The sequence below is a fragment of the Lycium barbarum genome, chromosome 1, assembly GCF_019175385.1.
Source record: "Lycium barbarum isolate Lr01 chromosome 1, ASM1917538v2, whole genome shotgun sequence".
In the NCBI taxonomy this organism is placed as follows: Eukaryota; Viridiplantae; Streptophyta; class Magnoliopsida; order Solanales; family Solanaceae; genus Lycium; species Lycium barbarum.
In genome coordinates, this window is record NC_083337.1 from 87,659,301 (window position 1) to 87,673,059 (window position 13,759).

Consider the following 13,759-nt stretch of genomic DNA (forward strand, 5'->3'; position numbering starts at 1 on the left):
CCAATTGAATCGAACTATAGGTGACTTGATTCCCAAACCCAGGGCTATACAGGTAAACTCAATACCAGAGAATTGGTCACATTCCAACAGATCACTCCAAAACCTCTCAGTTTTGACACTGAAAAGGTTCGAGAATTATTTTTAGAAAATGCCATGCATTAGAAGTCTAGTTGATTCAAACTATAAGTGTCCTGCATTTTCAATTAGCCTGAGATATGTAGGAAACCTAACAACCCGAGTCCGGCCATAATTTTGAAACTTGCATGCATTTCTTTTGCCTTAATTGAGAAATAACTTGACTTGATGCCTTAAGTAAACAATGATCAATTGATAAGTATTTTACTCCATTAAAACAAGGAATTTCATTACTTACATCTCAATTTTATAATTAATTTACTTAATTGCATTTGTTTTCAAAATTGGTTGCAATTGAAATGACGTAATTGATTTACACGATAATTATGGCCATAATTGAAATATTTTCGGTTAGGATTTACATTCTGATTATGACCACATTTGCAAAACTTGCCAAATCATTTTCTTTTTCATTTCAACTCACAATTTAGCCAAGGCCCAACTATCCCTAGTCGTGACCCGGCCCAATTCGGAGTTAAAAGGGGTTTAAACCCTTTTTCATTTCATTTCAATGTTTTAATGGAGGGAATAGAGGTTATGCAAACAAATTTCATAACTTGTATGTCAACATATTGTTTGATGAGCTACTGTGGGAAATTGAACTTAGACTTGACTACTATATTGGAAGCCTGAATGATATTCAACTGACTTTGTTCCATACCATTAATGAAATTTGTTTAATTCAAGTGTGTTTGCTTTTGATCAGTATTGTCAAGAGCGATTAATGCTCTTGCCCTCTCTCATCCTCACCATCGTGAATCAACCTCAAAGGTGAGTGGTATTTTTCAAGAGAAACCACTAGTAAAATTTGGTCTTTTAGTTCTGAATACATATTTTTCTTTGTGGTTGCGTGGTGATTGAGTTGTGGAGGAGCTAAAGAGAATCCCTACTTCCAATCTCGACAAGGCAGCCACTACAAAAAGTAAGTTTTTATCCTTTTACTGTTAATTTCAGTGTTCCTATGTGTTATGTGTGTGTGTTTGTATATATGTTAGTTTAATTTTTTCTTGTTTATTTAAGGATGAATGCTAATTTTATAAGTAAAGCTAGGTGTGATTTTCTTAAGTTTATTGATACGTGAATGGTCTAGTTTAGTTCATAGCATTGTGTTTAGCCTAGTTTGGTTGAAGTTAAGTAGGTTGATCATGTGATTTGTTTGCAATTAGATTGAACAGTTCCAGGTGTAGTCATGAGTTGTCTTTAATTGCTTGAAGAAGTTATTTAGCTTAACTACCATGCTCAGCTTAGTTATGTGAGGGAATAGAGGTTATGCAAACAAATTTCATAACTTGTATGTCAACATATTGTTTGATGAGCTACTGTGGGAAATTGAACTTAGACTTGACTACAATATTGGAAGCCTGAATGAGATTCAACTGACTTTGTTCCATACCACCTGGTGAGAGCTTAGAGGTGTAATAGATGGAAACAAGTCAAGGCACCAAGATTAGTAGATCATTTATCATGTTTAGTTTACTGCTTTTAGCTGTACTTTGTTTTGCTGTTATTCCACTTTTTTTGCTCTCCAATTTTTTGGAGTGGCTTTACTTGTACAGAACTTTTTCGCTTTTTAATAAATTCCCATCACTCTGTGGTGGTTTAATTAAAAAAAAGATTGTGTGTTAAGTCCATTTATGTTATTGTTGTGGATATGAGATTTGAAGAAGATTGATAATTTTTTAGCATATTATATGTGTTCTTGCATGTTTATGTGATTAGTGTAGTTGTCAACCTGTTCAAGAGAGATTGTGTGATAAATAACTAAAATGTTGTTTGGCTTAGCATGATGGTTGTCCAGCCTATGTGGATGTATGTTGTTAAATCTCAATCATTAACCTAGTTTAGAATTATATATTTAGTTTTAGTTCAGTTTAATCCATGAGATAAAAAAAAGAAATGGTAGAACGTTTATGAAATAGTGTAATAACTGTTCGAGTATAAGCAATTCAGTTTGGTTTGAATTGGCACAATTGGTTTGAAGTGGAAAGATTGGGATAGTTATAGGTGTTCTTGATTTGTTATAATACTCACATGCCCCATTTACTTGACTGCTCCATGATTTAATCTTTTGATAGGTTAGTGCTCTATACAAATACTTGTGTAAACTAGCTAAAATCAGTAAAAATGGTTATAGAATATGATGTTGGCCTAGGCCAACCTCTAATGTAGTTGTAGTTCTGTCTGTAAAGGTAAAATTGGTCTGTGGTCCATTTTGTAGTAGTCAAGAGTAAATTTTGAACTAAGGATTGAAATTTGAGCTTAGCTTAAAATGTTTCAATGGTGTTAATCTTATATGCTTAGACTAAATAGAAAAATGGTACAAGTGAACATAGGAAGAGGTTATCCCGGGTGGATGTTAGTTGTTTGTGATAATTTGTGGTTTGGAAAGTTTTCTCCATGCAAGTTTTGGAATTGTTTTTATTTTCAACCTGTTGACATTTTGTGCTTGGTGTGACTGTTGAAGAGATTCTCTTTTAAAAATGAAAAAGACCAAAATTTCAGAACTAAGTCTTTGCTCTATTTTCACTAGCACCTTCTTTTTCTCATAAAGCTTAAAACCTGAGAAATCTGAAAATAGGTTGAAAGATATGTGCAGCAACAACAACAACAACAACAAACCCAGTATAATCCCACCATGTGGGGTCTGGGAAGGGTAGAGTGTACGCAGACCTAACCCCCACCTTGAAAGGTAGGGCGACTGTTTCCGAAAGACCCTCGGCTCAAGAGAGGAAAACAAGATAAAAGGTCAGATAAGGACAAGCATATCGAAAACAAGATGAAAACAAGGAATAACAAAAGAGAGAAAGTCATGGTAGAACAGTACGGAAAGAAAGAAGCATTAACTACTATAAATAAATAAGATAATCAAAGTACAACGGCCCCACAAATATAAGCAGCAATAAAATGCAGAAATCAAATGGCAATAAACAAATGAGTAGAACTACAACTACTATGGTGGAAGGATAAGTCACCTAGCCTTCTATCCTAATCTGAGTCCTCCACAACCTCCTATCTAAGGTCATGTCCTCGGTGAGCTGAAACTGTGCCATATCCTGTCTAATCACCTCTCCCCAATACTTCTTCGGCCTCCCTTTGCCTCTCCTGAAACCGTCCATAGCCAGCCTCTCACACCTCCACGCTGGAGCATCTGTGTCTCTCCTCTTCACATGCCCAAACCACCTCAGCCTCGCTTCCCTCATCTTTTCCTCCATCGATGCCACTCCCACCTTGTTTCGGATATCTTCATTCCTAATTCTATCCCTCGTAGTATGCCCACACATCCACTGAAAGATATGTGCACAATTAAAAATTGGAATTAAACTGCCTTGGTCTTTCATTTCAAGTATGATCCTCTTTACCCCTTTTTTTGACTTCTTATGGCATTGACCCCAGATAACTTGGTAAAATGTTTCTTTTCTTGCCTTGTCTGTTCTATATATGTTTTGTGTGTCTGGCCTAATGTCATATGTGGGAAACCTGTGAATCCTTTGTTCTAAATCCTAAACCTTCAATGATATAGAATTTGTTTTACCCCAGTTTGTGTCTCTAACTCTCTATAATGAGACCTGTTTTAGTCTATTTGTATACAAAAGAGGTCTCACTTGTATCTGAAAGGCATTGAGTGATATCCTAGGGTTATGAGCCCAAGGAGAGGCTTTGAGTTCCCTACTCAGCCTTACCTTGGTTGTTTTATGCAGGTGAGATTCCTCCTTGTTGTATCATGAGACCTCTAAGTACAGAGGTGTACTTATTTTTATACTTTAAGTATACAAAAGTCATACCCACTGTCTATACTGGTATATGCAAAGTCTGATTATCTGATTTATATATCCCAATGAGTATAGCTGCTCAAACTCTTCTTCTCCTCATTTCTTGAACTGATATATTGTGATATAACATCATACATACGAAAGTATACACCCATATGTGTGCTCTGGTAAACAAGGGGGTGTATATCATGTTTATACATGGTATATCAGCGTATGTTGAGCTATGTCGTTTGTGTTAATTGGGCCACTGTTTTTCTTGTTTCTACCTATATATCCATGTTATATTGGACAATTTTATTTCGTTATTGGGCCGGATCACTCCACTTTCTCATCTCTTTCATATTTAGTGATATGTGGGCATGTTAGGGCCCTGTGGTATTCACGTTATATTTTGTATACCTCTGTGCAATTCTATGTATATTCAATGCGTACAAACTGCCCAAAAGTGTTTAATGGATGTTTCTTAATTGTTCATTATTGTTAAGTATAGATGTGTTCCAACTCCCAATTTCCTTTTTGCCTTGGGAAATTCGCACAATTGCCCTTCTTTTGGGGTGGTCTTTAAATTTTGCCCCTCATATTTGAAATCTGTAAATTTTGTCCTTCGGCTAAACCCCATAGGTTTCAGGTTCGAACCCCCACACAGTCAAAATTTTAAAAAAAAATCGCAAGGCAGAGTTTAAATTTCGCTATGCCCCCACCGGCATACACTTGCGAAGGAATTACGAAAGTTATGTCGGACCCGGCATACTTATGCCTTATGGGCAGACTTGGCATAAGTATGCCGGGTCCGGCATAACTTTAGTAATTCCTTCACAAGTTTATGCCGGGTCCGGCATAAAAGTTTGCCCATTAAAAGTATGCCTCCATCGGCATAAACTTGTTAAGGAATTACCAAACTTATGCCGGACCCGACATACTTATGCCTTATGAGCAGACTTGGCATAAGTATGTCGGGTCCAGCATAACTTTGGTAATTCTTTCACAAGTTTATGCCGGGTCCGGCATAAAAGTTTTCCCATTAAAAGTATGCCCCCACCGACATAAACTTGTTAAGGAATTACCAAAGTTATGCCGGACCCGGCATACTTATGCAAAGTCTGCCCATAAGGCATGAGTATGCCGGGTCCGGCATAAATTTGGTAATTCCTTAACAAGTATATGCCGGGTCCGGCATACACGCGACCCAAACTTTTCCTTGCAATTTTTTTTTTAATTTATGCTTGAGCGGGGGTTCGAACTCAGAACCTCATGATTTCTGCGTGAACGCTCAGAGTTGCAATGCGAAGGGCAAAAATTAAAGACCAGCAATATGAAGGGCATAATTTAAAGACCACAAATATGAGGGGCAGAATTTAAAGACCACCCCAAAAGAAGGGCAACCCGCGCAAAAAAATGTTTTGCCTTTGCATAAACACCCCTGCGTGAGCCCTATTGGGCCTATCTGCATTCCGCCATTTCTGTTGGGCCAAAGCCTAGCACCCATCTTAAATCGAGTCCAGCCATAACCTTGAAGGCCCAGCTTGGGTAAAACGGGCGCACAATTTAGCTGGTGGGCTTAGTAAACCTACCAGCCCATTTAAATTGCAATTTTACATTTATAAGTGCACATGTAAAAAATATTGTATTACTGAAATCATTTAGAACCTAGTCGAAATGAGAGTAGGTAAACTATGCTAATATAATTACAATAGATAGGAGACCCATTTCAAACAGACGCGATCCAAATCTGACATGGTAAAATAATAAGTAAATGTTCCTCTCAAGAACGATTAGGAAGATAAACACTTTCTTATGTGGTTTAAGGTTTTTTATCAAAAGCTAGAAATCTTTTACAAGAACAAAGATATTTTACCTAAGTACAAAAGGGTTGATTTTTAAACATACAAATACTTTAGATTTGTTTGAAACAAATGGACTAAAATAGCTTTTCTAGACAAGTAGTGTTTTGGGCCTCGGCCCTACAAGAAAATGGAACAGTTTGGGTTTGAGCCCACAAAGATGAATTCTTCTTCAAATGTGTTAATGTGCACTTCAAAACCAAAAAAACAACTTCGTTCGAAAGGGAATAAAACTAATTGTAGATTTTACCGTTATTTATCAAGTCAAGGCCTTTTTCAAACAAGCAAAGTACACCGAGTCATTTTTTTAGTTCATAAGCAACAAGTAAATTATACTACTTTAGACTAGAACTCTACCTAAAAGAAACTTTAGGTGTTTTTTGGTCTGAAAAGGTAAAAATATAAACTTATTTGACTCTTTTAGATAAAGTTCAAACATTATTTCACTCAAAAATCAAGAGTATTTCACAAAGTTTTCTTTCCAAAAATATGGCATGAGTAGACAAGTAAATGCAAGACTACACTAAATATTTCTTATTTTGTACATATCCTTTAAACAGATTTTTAACAACAATTTTAAAATCCGTAGATCAACCGCATTGGGCGGATTTCTTCTGAGGTGCATAGCACCTTCCTCGGGGAATCACCACACTTACCCAAATTCTGGTACACTTTTAAAAGGTTTTTGAACTAATAAACCTTTAAAACAAATGGTTTCGCAATTCCCATTATTAATTAGGGGGCGAATTTGTTTCAACCAACATAGAGCCAAGTTATGATAGTAGCTTTTGTACTCCGTGTAAAAGTGAACAGTAAAACCTAGTTTTTGAGATTTTCATGCTTATTATGTTCTGTTTTTCTTCTTCCAGGCTTGTCTGGCTCCTTTGGAGAATGGTGTATTCTTGCATCAATTTTTTCTTTTCAAAGTAAATATTTTTTAGCATGTTGAGGACGAGTTGTGTCAAGATTTTCAGCTTTCTTTTGGAGTGAGTGTGATCTTTTTCCCTTACTTTTGAGAAGTACTATTTTTGTATATCCTCATCTTCATTGTCTATTTCACCCTAGGCAGACTTTCTCAAGATGGGCGATGTTGTGGGTTTTTGCTCTTCTCTTTCTGTGTCAGCCATTGATGCAAGGATTTCTTCATCATCAATTATTGTCTTATTCTTTTCTTCCTTATTTTGGCAGGCAATTTGCTATAGAATCTTGATCTATATCGTCAATATCTGAATTGCCCATTAATGCACCATTCTCTGTGTCTTCTGTTGAGGGCTGATCATCATAATTTGCATGAGGTTTTTATGTTTCCCCTTTCTGCTTCCTCATCAAATTCGCCCAGTGCTTTTCTGAGAGTTCTTACAATTCTTTTGATGGTCAGTTTTAAGGCCGACTCTTTATTAAATATCTTCTTCGTGTTCTCGCGTGGTTAGGATCCCTTTTTAGCTCAAGTTTGATTATGAGACTCGTGCAGTATGTCCCATATTTATTTTGCAGTTGTACAAGAGGTGATTCTTGCATGCTCTTTAGGATCAATACTGTTCAAAAGAAGTCTTTTAGCTCTGACGTCCACATCGTCTGTTTTGATGTCTTCATCAACGCTATGGATACTAATCATGGAACCATGTTATTCTGGTCCATTCCAAATAATTTCCAAAAGGTCGATGTCTTGGGAAATAATGAAGTCTTCCATTCCTAATTTCCACCAGTAATAGTGGTCTCCATTGAAGTATGGTGGCCTTGTGGTTGATTGTCCTTATTGTTCTCCAGGAAGTGCAATTATCTTTTCAAAGTGCTAGCCTTTGTACAAAGATCTAGCTCTGATATCAATTGTAATCGGGATACGACCTAAGAACTCAAAGAATAAGGTTCTTTGAGTAACTATGCAAAAAGGTAAAGTGGAGAATAATAAAATCAACACATGTATTTTAGCGTTGAAACATTCTTTACCCAAGGGAGAAAAAATTACGACCTGCCTCTTATAGGAATTTTCCCAAATTTCACTAAACATGACCAACTTGTTTCAGGTTACAACACCTTGTACCCCCAAGAAATTGTTCCAAACAATCCCCTTCCCCAACTCTCTCTTTTCTCTCAAAAGTTCCAAAGTTTTAGGTCTCTTTCCACACAGTTCAATGACTCTGCCTAGTCAAGGAAGTCCCTTACAGCTCGATACATGCCAATTACACAATTTTGGAATGGAAATAAGTGGAACCACAACTAGAACCTAACTACTACAACTCAAGAACTCAAAGATATTAATTGGAACATATCCTTTGTTGTTGTTGTTCTAGTTGGCTCTCTCGAGACTCTGGTGTTGACTCTGCCCTTACTCTTGAGGTCTCTGTCTTTAGATCTGGTTAAGCTTCAAAGTTTCTTGACATGTTGTTTATAAAGGAGTGGTTGTCACCTTCTTCTTGTCCTAATTCATTCAAGTATTGGTTTCACAATGTGTCCGGAAACCATTCCTTATTTGACATGGAATTCCTTCTTTCCTTGTTGGCGCGTATGACTGGTATTCTTATATCTGGTTCTGTAATTACCTATAGTTCCTCTTTTTCTTCTGTCACGTCTGCTTTCTGAGAACATAGGATGTGAATGTGTAAACATATTTGGCGGACTTTTTCTTCTAATACACTCAGTGCATATTATTTTAAGGTTCATATGTTCTTTCTAAGTTGGTATACTACTTTCAAGCTCGGTGTTTAGGGAGACAGATGTGATTTTATTTCTTCTTTCAAGTTCTCTTGAGAGCTTCCAAGTTGTTTCTTACCTGTGGGTGCTTGTTTCTTTGTTCCTTGATTCAGTGTGCTTCCTTCGGTAGTGAGGTCCTGTTCCTTCAGGTACTGTATCTCTTCTCTCATGCTTTCTTCTTTTCTTTGCTCATCAGATTCACTTATGCTTACCGAGTTGTTGTTTTGAAAATATTTAAGTTCGTCTATGATTATGTGAGCCATTATCTAAAGTAGTAATGGAGGGCAGTATTTACTCTGGAGAACAATTCTTCATCTTCCCTATATTTTGGTTTTGAGCAGGTAGATTATTTTGTGAGGTCCTCTTGGCTAGATTGTTTTCATAATTACTCTGCAATGTATGCTATATTTTTAGCCGTAATGCAAGAGGAAGCTTTTCTGAATTTATTATGCCCAATGCCGCACATGAGAAGACATCTTGCCTTAGCCTCCGTATGTATTTCTGATTTTTAATTCCTAGTGTTGTCACAACTCTTTGTGCCTCTTTGAATTATTTACCATAGCTCCGGATCTTCGCCTGTAATATAATTTCTTATGGGGGCTTTCCACCAGCTATAATAATTTCTGTTGAATCATGGTAGTCTTGTGGTTAATTATCCTTCTTGTACAGCCGAAGGGGTAACCATCTTTCAAGGTACTAGCCTGTGTAGAAAGATCTATCATTAATACCACTTGTTAGGATCCGGCTATCCATAGGCACTTCAAGAATTAGATTTTTGACTCAATTTTCTTCAGAAGGAATTGCAGCGGAATAAATAATCAACATAAAAATTTTCACGTGGAAAAATCCCTATTCAAGGGAGTCAAAAACCACGACATATCTTCTATAGGATTTACACAAATCTTCAATATAATCAGAGTGATAACAGGTTTATAACTTCCTTGTCACACCTAAAGCACATGTTCCTTGAACAGTCCGTCTATAATCCTAGTAATAGTTTTACCAACAAACACTTATCACCAATACTTGCAAAGGCAAATAAGTGGAAACAATCAGAACCTAATAATTACAATAAAAGAAATACAAGGATATATCTTGATAAAGCTCAGGTTATTTGTCGATAGACAGTTGGCTCTTTCTGAGATCAAGGTATTGACTGCTCTCACTATGTCTCTCCTTGGATGTTTGTAGTTCTAGTTGGATTTGTGGTTGAGTTCTAAAGCTCCTTCTTGTAGTGTATATACAGTAGTGGTTGCCGCCTTCAGTTTTTGAATCCTTGAAGGTTTTGCTTTCATTAGTTGTAACCGAAAACCAAACTTTGTTTAACTTGGATCTTTTTTTTTTTTTTTTCATTTTTGTGTTTCGGCTTCCTTGTCCTACTTTAATGGTAATTTCAATGTTATTCTACTTATGGTATACTGTACAATATTACCATAAATGAAGTCCAACCCTTCGTTGAATAGGAATCAGTCAATATTCCGTCATTTATAAGTCGGCATGAAAGCTTAAGTCTCCAGTTGCGTGAGGACCAGTTTCCTTGAGCAGTTCTTCTGAATGTTGTGACTGCTTCACTAAGTCCTTTAGTGATCTGATTGGATGTCTTGCTCTTCAAAAGATTCCCTCCTTATATCTCTAGTTGATTTCCTTGGGTACATTGTTTGTCAAATCATAAAAACTTCAATGTAAGCTCATGATCATTGAGCCAGTAGCTACTCAACACTATATAAAATAATTTAGACTAATAAGTCGACCAAAAAGTTAACTTTGAGCCTCCGAGGTCAAAATTGGAAATTTCTCCAAAATCGGGTTACTCATCCTGTTATACCCCGTACATTTATACGTCGAACTATTAGCAAGCATATCGACTCGAGTTAAAGACGGAATCACTTTCGGACACAAAATAGAAATATTTAATTTTCAATTTTAATTAAAACATAAATTGTTTATAAATTTTATTTAGTGAAAAAAAATATTGGAGATTGGGGATTAATTAATTGTGATTATATTGTTAAGTGGGAATTAGTTATTAATTAAAATTAATTAAGTTAATTAATTATATCATCTAGTGGGCCCCACCCGATTTTTAAATTAAAAAAAATAATAATAAAAAAAAAACAGCAAATGGTGAGTCACAAGGAGATGGAAACGTGTCAACTTAAAGGGAACCATATAAATGGTTGATTATTGAATCAACAAAACATTTCATTCTAAGAATTGAAAGTTGAAAAAAAGAAAGAAAGAATAAAACTCCCATGGCTGTTCGGCCAGCCATGGTGATTGAAAAACAATGTGTGTTTTGTTGCTATTTTGATCATGATTCAAGTAAATTGCAAGGTCAAGGGGGTGATAGCAACGTTGGATATTGAATCGGGGAAGAAGAAATTGCGAAATTGGAGCAATTAAGGGCAGAAATTCCTCCGAGAAAATTAAGGTAAGATTTTCTTGTTTTATGGTGTAATTGTGTTAATAGTATTGTAATGGAATTATTAGAATTGGATTGGACGAAATTGGAATTAAGAAAATGCATGAAATCGATGTTATGCGAAATTGTGGGTTGAAATGGATTAAGGAAAGTTGTTGGGTTGTTAGAATTGGTATGGGCTGAATTGGGAGAATTTATTATATATATTGTTGTTTTTGGTATTTCTGTGTTGACAGTAGGACAATTAGAAATTCGGGTTAGGCGAATATATAGGGGAAATGCTGCTCGATTTTCGTTAAGTCCCTAACTAATGGAAAAACCTAAACGAGAATACATAAGCTGAAATATAGGTTCTATAAGAAATGGGCTATAGATTTGTAAACTAGAAAATATAGTTATTAACGATAGCGTTACTCTTATATTAAATAGGCTAAAAGAGCGTCGAGACGAACGGGTTACGAATAGCCACTAACAGGTATGTAAAGCTGTCCCTTCTTTCTTTTGGCATGTCTTAGACTTAAGTGATGACTGATATGAACTTTGGGATAATTCCATTCATAAGCTTTGAGTGATATTCATTATTCTTATTCACTTCTTGATATTACAATTCCCAAGTGATTGAGCCTCCCTCTTCAGTTTTCTGTACGTTGGATAATAGTCGATAAATATCCGTTCCTATTCTTAGGAACTCTATGATAACTAGTGACTGGACTTCTATAAGGTGTTTCATACTATAGTGACATATGACTATGATCCTTAAGGCTTTGTGATATACTTATGATGACACTCAAGGGATGTTTGATATGTTTCCGAGTGACATTCAAAAGGTATTTGATACGACTATTTTCTTGATTTTCAAATGGTAATTCGTGTTGATTATTATATTGAGTCTTGAAAATGTTTTAAAATTGCATATAGTTTCCCACTACTCTGCTCGTGCCTGCCTCAATATGTCTTTCACTGAGTCCCGGGCCAGGACACGTTTTCGTGCACAGTTTCACTGCATTGTTCACCGAGTCCCTCACTTGAGGGCCGAGACACGTTATATATATATATATATATATGATGATATGGTGATGTGATGATATGTTATGGCGGCCAGGAGGGCATATGATGACTTTATTCACCGAGTCCCTCACTAGAGGGCTGGGACACGTTATATATATGATATATGATATTGATATGCATGATTTTCATTTCATAAGGCAAGTGTATCGATGTTTTAAAAGTCATACTTGTTTCTGGTAATCTCTATTTCAGTTATGATCCTTTTACTATATTTCATGCTTTACATACTCAGTACATATTCCGTACTGACCCCCTTTCTTCGGGGGGCTGCGTTTCATGCCCGCAGGTACAGATAGTCGGTTTGGTGACCCTTCAGCATAGGACTTCTACTCAGCTGTTTTGGAGAGCTCCGTTGTTCCGGAGTCTAGACATTTGGTTCAGATCTTATAATGTATATGTATATGTTTATCCAGGGGTACGGCGGGGCCCTGTCCCGTCATATTTCGTTATCGATACTCTTAAAGGTCTGTAGACATATGTGTAGGTTGTGTATGGGTTCTGTTCAGCTGTGTCTATACGATGTGCTGTGGTCTGATGTTCGTCTCTAGTAGCAGCCTTGTCGGCTTGCATACGGTATTGATATGTGATGGCAGCCTTGTCGGCTTGCGTATTATTTCATGATATGATTAGTTGTGACTCCTCAGGAGACCGTTGATCTGGAAGTATATATATATATATATATGACGATGTTACGAACTTGGAGTTCCTTTATAAGTTTTGCGTATTGTCGTAGTTTCAGTTTGATGTTATATGTAACAGGTTGGTACACGGGTGCCTAGTTCGGGCACCAGTCACGGCCTACGGGGTTTGGGTCGTGACACATCCTTTAGGGAACTAATATATGAAATTTCATCCAAAAATGACTTCAAATTGACCCTCCAAATCCTAAAATTTCAATCCTAAATTTTAGGGCTAAAGCGCCCAAATCCCTAACCAAAACACGAATTAAATCACTAATGAGCAAAAGTAATTGTTGAGATGTTGTTGTCTCAATAATAGTGCTAAGCATAAAAAAAAGTTTTAATGATTGACAAACTATGTATTCGGAGACAATCAGGGTACATGGAAGATTGAAGGAAGTAATTGAAAAACCATAAGTCTAAATAGATCTCCAAAGGAACTAGTGAAGCATTCGCAACAAACGAGGAACTACTCAAAGGAACTGATCCTTGGAAAGAAGACTGGAGACTGTCGAAGATAAGTTGTTCGTGCTAACTTAGAGAATCGGAATATTGACTCATTCATTCAACAAAAGGTTGGATTTAAAGTAATGGAAATATTACCATAAGTTGAACAAAGGGAATTAGCATTAGAATAGGAGAATGAGAAGTCAATCTTAATAAAACGTAAATAGGAACACCAGACAAAGGCACATGGATAAGTCGAAAACAACACAAAGAAGCCACTGCCACTGGAGGAGATGGAGAAGCAAAGAACTTGGTCCCTTACTGAAAAAGGAAGAGCTACTAAAATGGACTAAAAGGACGCTGATTCTTCCTTTGTCTCATAAGTGGGCACTCAAGTTATGCAAAGGAATACTTCTAATTGAAAATCCCTAAATTTTAAAGACCCTTGAAATTTCTTCACCGTTAGACTCTTCTCATAATAGTTCAAAAAAAAAATCCTTGTTATCAGCTCCCATCAAATAACCAAAAGATGCCCGATTCCTAATCCAATATGTCCTCCAGCCAATCTTCATCAATCCAAAAGTGGAATACAATAAAAGATCCAAAAGAAAATAAGAATGTTATCTTCACAAAACCTCTAGTTATAGAATATCCCAAAAGGCTCCCACAGACCAAGAACTCTCTGGAGGATGAAATGCAGGGAGA

The 13,759-nt window shown here is 36.4% G+C and overlaps 1 long non-coding RNA gene across 3 annotated transcripts; it reads left to right on the top strand.

The window, feature by feature from the left end:
• The first annotated feature begins 667 nt into the window (after positions 1–667).
• Positions 668–12,592, top strand: LOC132636224 (uncharacterized). Of its 3 annotated transcripts, XR_009581106.1 has the most exons (5): positions 668–1,057; positions 8,551–8,586; positions 10,772–10,868; positions 11,289–11,334; positions 12,214–12,592. It is a non-coding gene; the product is annotated as an uncharacterized LOC132636224 (long non-coding RNA). The 3 variants fall into 3 exon arrangements; XR_009581089.1 differs by having other exon boundaries at positions 8,551–10,868; XR_009581101.1 differs by lacking the exon at positions 8,551–8,586.
• The last annotated feature ends 1,167 nt before the right edge of the window (positions 12,593–13,759 follow it).